Consider the following 11,928-nt stretch of genomic DNA (forward strand, 5'->3'; position numbering starts at 1 on the left):
GTCACTCCCGAATAATGGCCTGGTGTGGACTGTCTGAAGCCACAGGCCTGCAGTGGCACTTAAGTTGCTCATGCCAAAAACAACCAAGGCACAGGTGTGGGGTACTGGTCACCCTCTAGTTCCATCTGAGCCTGGTAGAATGGGCAAAGAAAATCTAGCAGGAACTCAAAGACATCTGGAGATACTTTGTAGAATCTTCTGCTTTCTCCGCGGTTGTCAAGTTTTTCACGAAGCTCAGCATATACCTCTTTAATTGAATCCAAGGTAAGGAACACAGTGCTGAACCTGGTGTCCGACATTTGTCTGACAGTTTTTCTTAACTGGTTTATTATACCTGTTTGCTTGACGTATCTCACGAGTGCTTTGGCTGCCAATAAAGTCTGTGTGATCTCTGGTGTGCAGTCTCGTAGTTCGTCACAATCAAGTGCACGTCTAAGTACTGTTATAAACATAGTCCTGACAATCCAGCCGATGATACAGTGCGAGTGCAGCAATTATGTTTGATCCCTGATCAGTGACCCAGACGACTTCGTTCATAACACAGGCATCAAATCAAAGTACAGAAATGAGCTGCCGCTGTAATTCTCTCCGTATGTTGTCACCGGTTTTCGATTCTTCAGGTGGGAACATCGCTGTAGTAAGGACTCTGCTCCAAAAAATCTGAAGTGATATAGTGGCAAGTGATTAAGAAACTGTTCTTGCGGTAATCGTTAGTCCACATGTCAGTGGTCATCCCAACATTAATGTCACGCATAATATCCAATATTTGTTTGACCACAGTCTGACGTTTTGAGGCCGCGGCTTCTTTACATCTCCGAAAGATTGTTGTGGGATCAGGCGGCACACTCTCGGCTGAGACATAAGTAGCCCCCATATTTATTAGGTCTTACGCTAGGTCAGGGGTAGGCAAGTTCGGTCCTAGAGAGCCACAGTCCTGCAGAGTTCAGCTCCAACCCTGAAAACAAAACTCACCTGCCTATAGCCTTAGTAATCCTGAAGACATTGATTAGCTTGTTCAGGTGTGTTTGATTAGGGTTGGAGCTAAACTCTGCAGGACTGTGGTTCTCTAGGACCGAACTTGCCTACCCCTGTGCTAGGTCGATAAAGCCTCTTCCTGCAACCGAATGAAATGACCTAATATCATTACAACAAAACTCCACACTTTTTTTTGTGAGACTGGATTTTACAGAAGCAGGTATTGACTTAGCTGGTGCAGATAAATAGTCCAAAACTGATGTCTGTTTGTAGCTACTAGCTGCTGCTATTGAACGAGTGCATGTGAGACTGGATTTTACAGAAGCAGGTATTGACTTAGCTGGTGCAGATAAATAGTCCAAAACCGATGTCTGTTTGTAGCTACTAGCTGCTGCTATTGAACGAGTGCATCCACGGTCAGTGTGTCGCTGTAGAGAAGATGTACCTGTCTTCTTACTGTCGTAGGCCGAGACAGCTTTGCAAGCCAAACACTACACGTAGCCGCTGAACTCTTTATTGCTTGTAATTGCTAAACTCTTTATTGCTTGTAAAGATCGTAATTCCTCCATATTGCAGCGTTTGACACCGTAATAAGTTTCTCCTCACTAATTTTTTGCTTTATCGCACTCATTTTGTCTGCGGTGTTGTGAGGGGAAAAAAAGCACGAGAGATCATGAGTACATGGGCAAAAGTTATATACAAGTAAAAAAAAAAAAATATATATATAAATATATATATTTATTTATTTAAAAAAAATTTTACGAACCCGAACTCAGCCTGAGGCTATTAGTTAAACATTAACCCGACCCGGAGCACGAGAGCTTTTCGGGACCCATCAGGTTCGGGTCAGGCAGCAGACCTCTGCCCCTTACCCCACCCGCCATGGTCACAAGGCTAGAGTCCACTGCAGAACCTGAGCCCACCACAAGTGAAGAGCCAAAGCCAGTGCCTGCCAAAGACCTTCCACGGAAGAATGTAACCCTGGAGACATTGCCTGTCTGACCAGGTGCATTAGTCAGCACCGATAACCGAGCTTGGTGGTTTGGAGTTGGACCCTGCCCTTGTCCCCCTCCCTGGTGCACATTTCAGCCTATGAGCGCAGGCAATATAATTCCCTCCTATATCCAAGCCATGCTTCCTCCCCACGTTTTATCCAGCCAGAGCCGGCGCCAGTGCATCACTGATGAGGGGGTGGCTGATGTGACGAAAGGGGGCGATGACATGGCACAAAGTAAAAATAAAATGCATATGTGGCCCATTCACGTATTTGTCGGACCGTAAACAAACATGCCCGCTACTACTACAACTATTAGAATACAGGGTTCACACAGATAGTGTTTTGGTCGTGAGACAGGTCAGTGGAAGTTTTTTTTTTTTTTTAAAGTGCAAGAGACGTGTTTTTAGAAGCTGAATTTCTTTGAACTTGAGTGCCGTGTTTTAGAATGATGTATTATGCATGAGAATTATGCTCGTGAAGAATTATGAAGCTGCTATAAAGACCTGAGACAAGAGCGCAGCATTCAAGACGTCGAGTAGCGCATTTACATTGAAATGCAATGGAAAAGTACAGCAGTGGAATGAAAAAAATATGTTTTGAGTAAATGACCCTACTAAAAGCTGCTTAGCAAATATAGATGGCAGAGTATTAATAAAATAAAATCGCATAGCCACCAAATTCAAAAATCTGACATCCAGAAAATAAATATCTTGGGCAGCAGTTTTACCACAAATATAGACAAGTGATACCACCACTACCAGAAATATTTAATTGTGTCTGCTTTACAATGAAACACAAGCTCATTGCGACCGATTTCCTGACATAATATATGCATTCATTGTGACCCATTTAACAGATGCATAATTTTAAGTTAGAACAACCTGAACCGCAACAAACAATAACAATACAGCAAAATAATTAACTAACTATGATCATCTAGCCCTCTATTAAACATTAAAAAAATTATTTCATCATAGCTTACTCAGTAGTGCTACATTCTTGCACTGCTTGTGTGGGAATTTGTGTCAGAGATGTAACAATTAAAATGCGACTTTGTGACACGGACTGTCCTAAATTCTTGCTATAGTAGCATCATATTAATGCATCCAGCCTATACTGACTCTCCTGTGTCTCTGTTGGTTCCACCCAGCCCTGAATCACCAGCATCTCTGCTGGTTCTGCCCAGCCCCGAATCTCCTGTGTCTCCACTCCTTCCACCCAGTCCTGATTGAATCTCTTTCCTCCTCTGTCAATTCCAGACACTTCTTCTGTCCCGTCTCCACTAGGTCCCTTCAGCATCTCAGCTCCTTAGTCAGTGGTCCCGATGATGCTCCATGCTCGCTCATCTCCAGCATGGACGGTCATCCCTGTCTCTGCTGGGCTCCCTCGTCCCTCAGGCTTCGTCTTGGTCAGGTGTCACCCTGGTTTTGCCATGGGATTCCAGGCCTTCGGTTATGCCTCAACCCTCCATCCCTTCGGCTATACCGAGTTACGCCTTCTCTCCGGCTCTTCTTTGTCCTTGGACGCTCTGGTTCCACAGTGGCCTTCCTGGTCCATGTCTCCGTATCAGTCCCACGAGCTGTCAGCTCCCCCTTAGCCCTCCAGATCAGTGGCGTCACCTTGGCTGATCGTCTCCTCTGCTTTACCTGGTTCTTAACCTCCCATGGGTCCAACTCTGGCAGTTGGGTCTCTGGCTCCATCATGGTTCCATCCTCAATCGGTTCTGCCATGGGTCCTCTTCCTGGCTGAAGTCTGGCTGGCTCTATGGTGTTTCTCTTCACCAGCTCCTCACAATTCTGCTTCAATGCCCCATACCGCTCCTCATCAGCATCAACCAATGCTCCTTCAACTCCATAACTGTTTTCAGTGCCATTATTTACCTGCATTTGTCCATTTAACCAGGAACTAGTGAATCCAAGCAGGTATTTATTGGTTCAATAAATACATGCTTGGGTTCACTAATTCCGATCTTCAGCCTTGTTTATCCCAGTGACCGCAGTGGGAGTTTATTTCCATTTCTGCAAGAGGAAATGCCCCTTCAAAATGAGTTTTTTTTCTTTCTTTTACAGAGTGAAAATGAGGATGGAAAATTATAATTTGTACAAATATTGGACCTTTTTTGGTGGAAAAAGTCTGCAAACTTTATAAACTAAACGTGAGAAATATAAAAAGTCTGAAACTGCATTTCATGACCACTTTAAAGAAGATAATTTCACATGAACATTTATCATTCAGTTTAGGGCTTTCTAATATGACATTGAATCTGCTTATTGAAATGTATAGATATTAAATGAATATTCACATACTGTAAATGCATGTGGCTGTATCATATGCACATCTACTGCGTACAACATGAAAATATGGTAATATACACTACTGTTCAATAGTGTGGGGTCAGTAAGATATTTAAATGTTTTTGAAAGAAATCTCTTCTGTTAATCAAGACTGCATTAATTTGATCAAAAAATACAGTAAAAACTGAAATATTATTGAAGGACTTTCCTTGTCCAGTTCATCCTGCCATAGAAGTTGACAAAAATCATGACTGATAATTACTGCGGACACTGAGGCTACATGATAATGCATGTGAAAATAGTCAGAATGCTGACCCTTTATCCTGAAATATACGGAAATGTCATGAAATGAGAAGCAACCAATCATGAGCTCTGATCCATCGGCTGCATTCCTGCATTCCCTCCCAGCAGCCCTCCGTCTTCCCAGTGTGCTGTGCGTCAGCCTGAGCTGCTCGGCACTATATAAAGTGGCGGTGGGCAGAGGGAGGGCTGCCGTACAGCGGGTCGCTCAGACAGACAGGAGCCAGACACACTCAGCCTTCACTGGACCACAGAGACAGACGGAGAGAGACAGACAGGTCAGTACAGACGCACTGAGAGGAAGTGCCTTATCGTGCGTGTGTGTGTGTTTGTGAGAGAGAGAGATTGAGTTAAGCTCTTTAAGGTCTTGCTGTTCACAGGCTGATCACAGTAAAGCTGCATGAGAATGTATTTTTCCAGCTGCAATGTCAAACGGACAAACACACAGATGCATTTGTGTTGTTTCATCATTGCAATCGTCTTGTGTTTTCTCACGAGCCGCTCAATGCAGTGCTGATCTCATGCTCCGGAATAAACATCTGATGGAATCAGTCCATTATAAACATGGCCTCATTTACGTCAAATGGAGCCGCTCTCCTCTCTTAAAGCTACAGCAGCTCCGTCCCTATGGCAACAGAAGAAATGTGGTTTGGAAATGTAAAGCGGTCTTTGCTCTGGTTTTGTGGCAGACTGCAGCTGCTGCCATAGTGGAACATCTTTTTTTAGCGTCTCCTCATGAGCGGCTGGGTGGATGGGAAGGTCATTAATTTATATGATAGGACAGGATCGAGGTTTCCCTCATATCAATGTCACATTACACGTGTCGCATTAAAAGACATGCAACCAGTTCTAAACTTTGATGGCTGATTTATGAGGTCATATGTGACATTTAATCTAGTTTGCAGACACTTACTGAGATCCCACATTCCTAAAAATATGCTACTCCTGAACAGGGTATGAAATAGGTTTTGTGTGACCCTAGTAACTATCGGTCGTAGTCGGACTCAATATTCAGGTCATTTCAATCTTCTTTTCTTTGATCCTATTGAAAAAATAAACCGCAGAACAGAGTGGAAGACACGCATAGTAAACCTACCACGTCACAGTCACGGACGTGCCCATTGTCAACATATCAAAATCCTTCACAATAGCCCCAATCCCTAAATACTGTTCCAGATTACAGTAGCTACAACCTGTCCACATACAAAACCTGAGTATCGGTTAGAACGAAAATTAAATCTGGCTTTATTTATTCCAAAACCTAAGTCGTGAAAATGTTACATTTGAAATGTTATATGTTGTATATTTTTCATTTTCATTTCATCATTCTACAAAAATGTAGCCTATTCAAGGCACTGTATTTCCTCATCATATTTCCTTAAATAAAGGCTATATTACATACACTCTAAAAAATGCTGGGTTAAATATAACCCAGCGCTGGGTTAAAAAGGGACAAACCCAGCTATTGGGTTGTTTTGAAAAAAACAACCCAACCACTGGGTCAAAACAACCCAATAGCTGGGTTTGTCCCTTTTAACCCAGCATTTTTTAGAGTGTGTAACTAAAGAGTAGGCTATAAAATGATTTTATTCAGAAAAGTCATGTTTGTGTTTTTTTTATTTTTTATTTATTTATTTATTTATTTAAATTAATAGATCTAGATATTCGGAAACGGGTGCAGTTTGTCGCCGGTGTCAGTGGCAAAATTTATAGAAATAATCTTTGTGAGGATTTTCTGGCAACAGCTGGTCTTAAATTCTTTAGACACCGCACACTACACGACTTTAAACATCGACTGAAAACACTGCCTGAGCCCAAGTGACATTCATATTCGGCCTGAGAGTAGTATATTATAGGAATGCACAAAGTTTAATTGCATCATTGAAATCTGCATTAAAATGCATTTCATATACAGCAGATGAAAGTTTCATTTGCAGCTGCTGATAGGAAGCAGTGAGCAAGCTGTCTGCTGAGAAAACCGGCTCATATTTACAACAGCTTTTAATAGACAATGTTACAAATAATCTCAGGTTGCATTTGTGCCTTCTCGTCTTCAATTCGGACATGAATCTGGAGTGTTATGCTGTCTAGTAACCCAAAAAGTAAGTGTTATGTTACCAAAGCATTACATAATCAAAGTCTTTCCAAACCTTTCTAACCTTTGATTAATTTTGCTGGCTGATGCACAGTGATGCTCTACTACAACTCTAGCGCTGATTTTTAACATGGCATGGAATATTGTTTCTGCCAAAATACCATAATTATGTTGGTTTGTCACAATAGCAAATAGGAGTGACGATAATGTTTTTTTGCATGACATGACATGTCTTCTGACTTCTGCACAACACACTAAAAATCCAGTCTATCAAATAATGAAAGTTCGGTAAGCCGTTAATTACACAAGAAGTAAGTCATAGGGACAGAACTGGCAGCGTTTGCTGAGAATGACCCACATACTGTACTGCAGTTTTTTATTATTAACTGTAAATAATACAAGCATAAACACAAGCCATTAAAGCTATGATTCTGAGCTAATGTTTTCAATAAAGACACTTTACGTCAGTAGGAATAAGACACGTAGCTGCAGAAAGCGAGAGCTGCTGGACCAGTGTTTGCTTCACATGCTCTTGAAACTCTGCCATATTCAATTAATCAGATCTGCAGCATCATACTGTACATTACATGCATGCAACCATACAAACCAGCTGCTAAGTTAGAGCCAAGAACAACAGTCTCACATGCCAGAGAGTCCTACAAAATCACCATAATTGGCCGGACATGCAGTGCTGAAGTGTCCAGTGCTGATTCAGGCCTTTGGGTGACATTAACAGTGGCACAGGGTCACCAGCATATAAAGCAGTCAGCTGGAGAACTGATTAGTGCATTACATAATACTGTCAGTGTGATGGAGTTCACTGCACAAAACCCAACAGACATGTGCTGCGCTGCCAGTTTTGGGAGGAATACAGTTTGCACATATATCCTTAACCAACAGATGCATTTACATTTTGTCAGGAATGTGTCTGAAACCACTTCCTGAAGCTCTTTGTGTGATAGGATTGCAATGCATTTCAGTCTGTCTTTTCCTGATCGCATAGCTTTCTGATCAGTAAAAACATATGGCATGTTGAGAAACTCAGCAGTGTTTAACTATATGTCAGACATTGTGCCTTATGAATGTAAATTCTGGTAGTGTTGTAATGTGCCTTGCATAGCATAGTTATTATGTTGGCTTGACAAAGTAAACATGAGTCAATGGGGGAAATAGGAGTGGCGCACTTTTGTAATGAATGAGACATTGAGTCTTGAGTAAGTGTGTCTTGTAACAGATGATACATCATCATCATCATCATAATAATAAGGAACCAATTTCATAATCTTTTTCCATAATCTTGTGCCGACCCTGTTGCATTTAAAAGGTTTTGGGGTTGAAGGCCAGGGCAAAAATATGCAGTCAGTCACCTTTGTTTGAGTAAACCCTTCAAAACGCTGTAAATCTTCAGATACAGTTGGCTTAAAGTCACAGCAAATTCTCCAATAGTGAGCAGAGATCTGACATTAAGACCATCTCCTCTCAAATCTTCATCAGGAGAACTTACTACAGAGCTGCTCTTTTAAAATAGCACTGCAACTAAAGCACAGACCAGCAGGACCAGTCTTTGAGAACACAGCATTTGCATGTGAAGCATTGCGGGTCACATGACCAGTAGTGCAGTCACAAGAAAAAGGGATCTGTTTACACTTGCCCTCCAGACGCTCCAAGACAGAGTATTTCAGCCTGGCTGCAGAGCTCCAGAAAAGTAAGACACATTCTTTATAAGCTCCTCTCTCTCTCTCTGCTTTAGTGTTCAGAGTCTTTATGCTTTATATAAATCCTGTCTGGAAAGACTCAGTCATTGTGGTGGTGGGTGTGTCGTTTGAATGTCACTAACCTCTACACTTCAACAGACCGGCTGGCAGAGCTGTTTCATACAGTTAATAATGCAGAGAATATGCACAGCTGTTAGGCTGCAGTCTAAGTCTACGCATGCCATGGTTATGATATGAAGTATCTAGAATTATTTGCATAAACATACCTCACGTGTGTGACTAACTCTTAACTTGAGACCGAAAAAAACCTCTACAGCAATAACTGATCAAATAAATGAATGTTTGAGCGTTTTGAATTCCAGTCAACTTTATACTGTTTATACGGTGAGGCAGTAACAGCTCGTCACGTCTATAAGCAGTGGGTTGCTCTTCTGGTTTTGTGTTGAGGTGTGATCCGTCGGTGTGACGGCTCACATGCCACAGTTGTGAGGAACGTCAGTACATTTATGTGCAGTGTTGGGGAAAGTTACTTTTAAAAGTAATGCATTACAATATTGCGTTACTCCATACAAAAGTAACTAATTATGTTACTTAGTTACTTTTTATGGAAAGTAATGTTACACGTTACTTTCGCATTACTTTTTAAATCTGGACAGGGCTTGCTTGTTTGTTTTTAAAATAAAAAAGTTCTATTTTTGGCAAATATAAAAGCCTTTTCACACCAAAAGTGAAATGAATACGCCTCAGGCTGAAGGGAAAGTAAATTTATGTCTGTACAGTAGAATGCAGAAGAAAACATTTCAACACACTTCAGCAATAAAAAAAGACACACAAATGTTTGTCTTGAGTAATTTGTGCTTATTATTATGGTTGAACTGAATCATCGCGTCATATTCGGAGTTGCATTATCTTTATTCATTTTGAGGAATACTGAATCTGTGTTTTTTTGTGTGAGTGAGATGAATTAATGCATATTCATATTTATTTTAGAACTACAGTAACATCTTCTGATTTCTCTCAACATGGGGACAGGAGAGCTGTCAATCAATAAATTGGGGGAAAAAAGGAACTTGCGTTACTTATTTGAAAAAGTAACTCAGATATTCTCTTGTAAATTAAAAAAGTAATGCGTTACTTTACTAGTTACTTGAAAAAAGTAATCTGATTACGTAACTCGCGTTACTTGTAATGAGTTACCCCCAACACTGTTTATGTGTTCATAACTGTCTTATAATGCCTCTAAATCTAGTTTTTGATGTAAAGATGTGTAGATGTTTCTTAAAAGTGTCACTGGCTGCTTTACCGTACAGGATTTTAGTAATGTTCTTCACTGTATTTTAATAATTTAATCATGCACAATGTAAAATATTTCATCAGCTGTTATATAATTGCAAAAAATGGTTAATTTACAGACATTTATTCACAAGAGTTTATCATGCTAAAGAAAAATGTAACTGAGTAAAATACTTTAACTTTTGATCAGCAGAAGCACTGGTGAGAGTCAAATGTGGTGAAGTGTGTGAAAGTACTGTTCCTGTCTGTGTGGTAGGGATGGGTATCATTAAGGTTTTAACAGTATTACTACTCTTACCGATACTGCTTATCGATCCAGTATTCTTATCTGTACTTTTGTATGTATATATACAGTGGGTACGGAAAGTATTCAGACCCCCTTAAATTTTTCACTCTTTGTTATATTGCAGCCATTTGCTAAAATCATTTAAGTTAATTTTTTTTCCTCATTAATGTACACACAGCACCCCATATTGACAGAAAAACACAGAATTCTTGACATTTTTGCAGATTTATTAAAAAAGAAAAACTGAAATACCACATGGTCCTAAGTATTCAGACCCTTTGCTGTGACACTCATATATTTAACTCAGGTGCTGTCCATTTCTTCTGATCATCCTTGAGATGGTTCTACACCTTCATTTGAGTCCAGCTGTGTTTGATTATACTGATTGGACTTGATTAGGAAAGCCACACACCTGTCTATATAAGACCTTACAGCTCACAGTGCATGTCAGAGCAAATGAGAATCATAAGGTCAAAGGAACTGCCTGAAGAGCTCAGAAACAGAATTGTGGCAAGGCACAGATCGGGCCAAGGTTACAAAAAAAATTCTGCTACACTTAAGGTTCCTAAGAGCACAGTGGCCTCAATAATCCTTAAATGGAAGACGTTTGGGACGACCAGAACCCTTCCTAGAGCTGGCCGTCCGGCCAAACTGAGCTATCGGGAGAGAAGAGCCTTGGTGAGAGAGGTAAAGAAGAACCCAAAGATCACTGTGGCTGAGCGCCAGAGATGCAGGCGGGAGATGGGAGAAAGTTGTAGAAAGTCAACCACCACGGCAGCCCTCCACCAGTCGGGGCTTGATGGCAGAGTGGCCCGACGGAAGCCTCTCCTCAGTGCAAGACACATGAAAGCCCGCATGGAGGACTCCAAGATGGTGAGAAATAAGATTCTCTGGTCGGATGAGGCCAAGATAGAACTTTTTGGCCTTAATTCTAAGCGGTATGTGTGAAGAAAACCAGGCACTGCTCATCACCTGTCCAATACAGTCCCAACAGTGAAGCATGGTGGTGGCAGCATCATGCTGGGGGGGTGTTTTTCAGCTGCAGGGACAGGACGACTGGTTGCAATCAAGGGAAAGATGAATGCGGCCAAGTACAGGGATATCCTGGACGAAAACCTTCTCCAGAGTGCTCAGGACCTCAGACTGGGCCAAAGGTTTACCTTCCAACAAGACAATGACCCTAAGCACACAGCTAAAATAACGAAGGAGTGGCTTCACAACAACTCTGTGACTGTTCTTGAATGGCCCAGCCAGAGCCCTGACTTAAACCAAATTGAGCATCTCTGGAGAGACCTAAAAATGGCTGTCCACCAACGTTTACCATCCAACCTGACAGAACTGGAGAGGATCTGCAAGGAGGAATGGCAGAGGATCCCCAAATCCAGGTGTGAAAAACTTGTTGCATCTTTCCCAAAAAGACTCATGGCTGTATTAGATCAAAAGGGTGCTTCTACTAAATACTGAGCAAAGGGTCTGAATACTTAGGACCATGTGATATTTCAGTTTTTCTTTTTTAATAAATCTGCAAAAATGTCAACAATTCTGTGTTTTTCTGTCAATATGGGGTGCTGTGTGTACATTAATGAGGAAAAAAAATTAACTTAAATGATTTTAGCAAATGGCTGCAATATAACAAAGAGTGAAAAATTTAAGGGGGTCTGAATACTTTCCGTACCCACTGTATATATATAACAAATTAAAACAAACTGACAAATACAATAAAACAAAGTTACAACTGAAATGAACAGTGCTTTAATTTTTCCATGAAGGTCTACTAACATTACTGTTCTGGTAAGTAATATAGCCTACAAAAAAATCCACTAAAGTAATCAAATGTAAATGAACACTGCATAGTTTTCACTGTATGAATTGATATAAATGGTACTGTATAATCACGGTATAATTGATAGTTATTTATTTATTTTATTTAGTCATTTATCAGACGCTTTTATCCAAAGCGACTTACAAATGAG

Source organism: Sinocyclocheilus grahami, unplaced genomic scaffold (genome assembly GCF_001515645.1).
Source record: "Sinocyclocheilus grahami isolate Dianchi unplaced genomic scaffold, SAMN03320097.WGS_v1.1 scaffold241.1, whole genome shotgun sequence".
Classification (NCBI taxonomy): domain Eukaryota; kingdom Metazoa; phylum Chordata; class Actinopteri; order Cypriniformes; family Cyprinidae; genus Sinocyclocheilus; species Sinocyclocheilus grahami.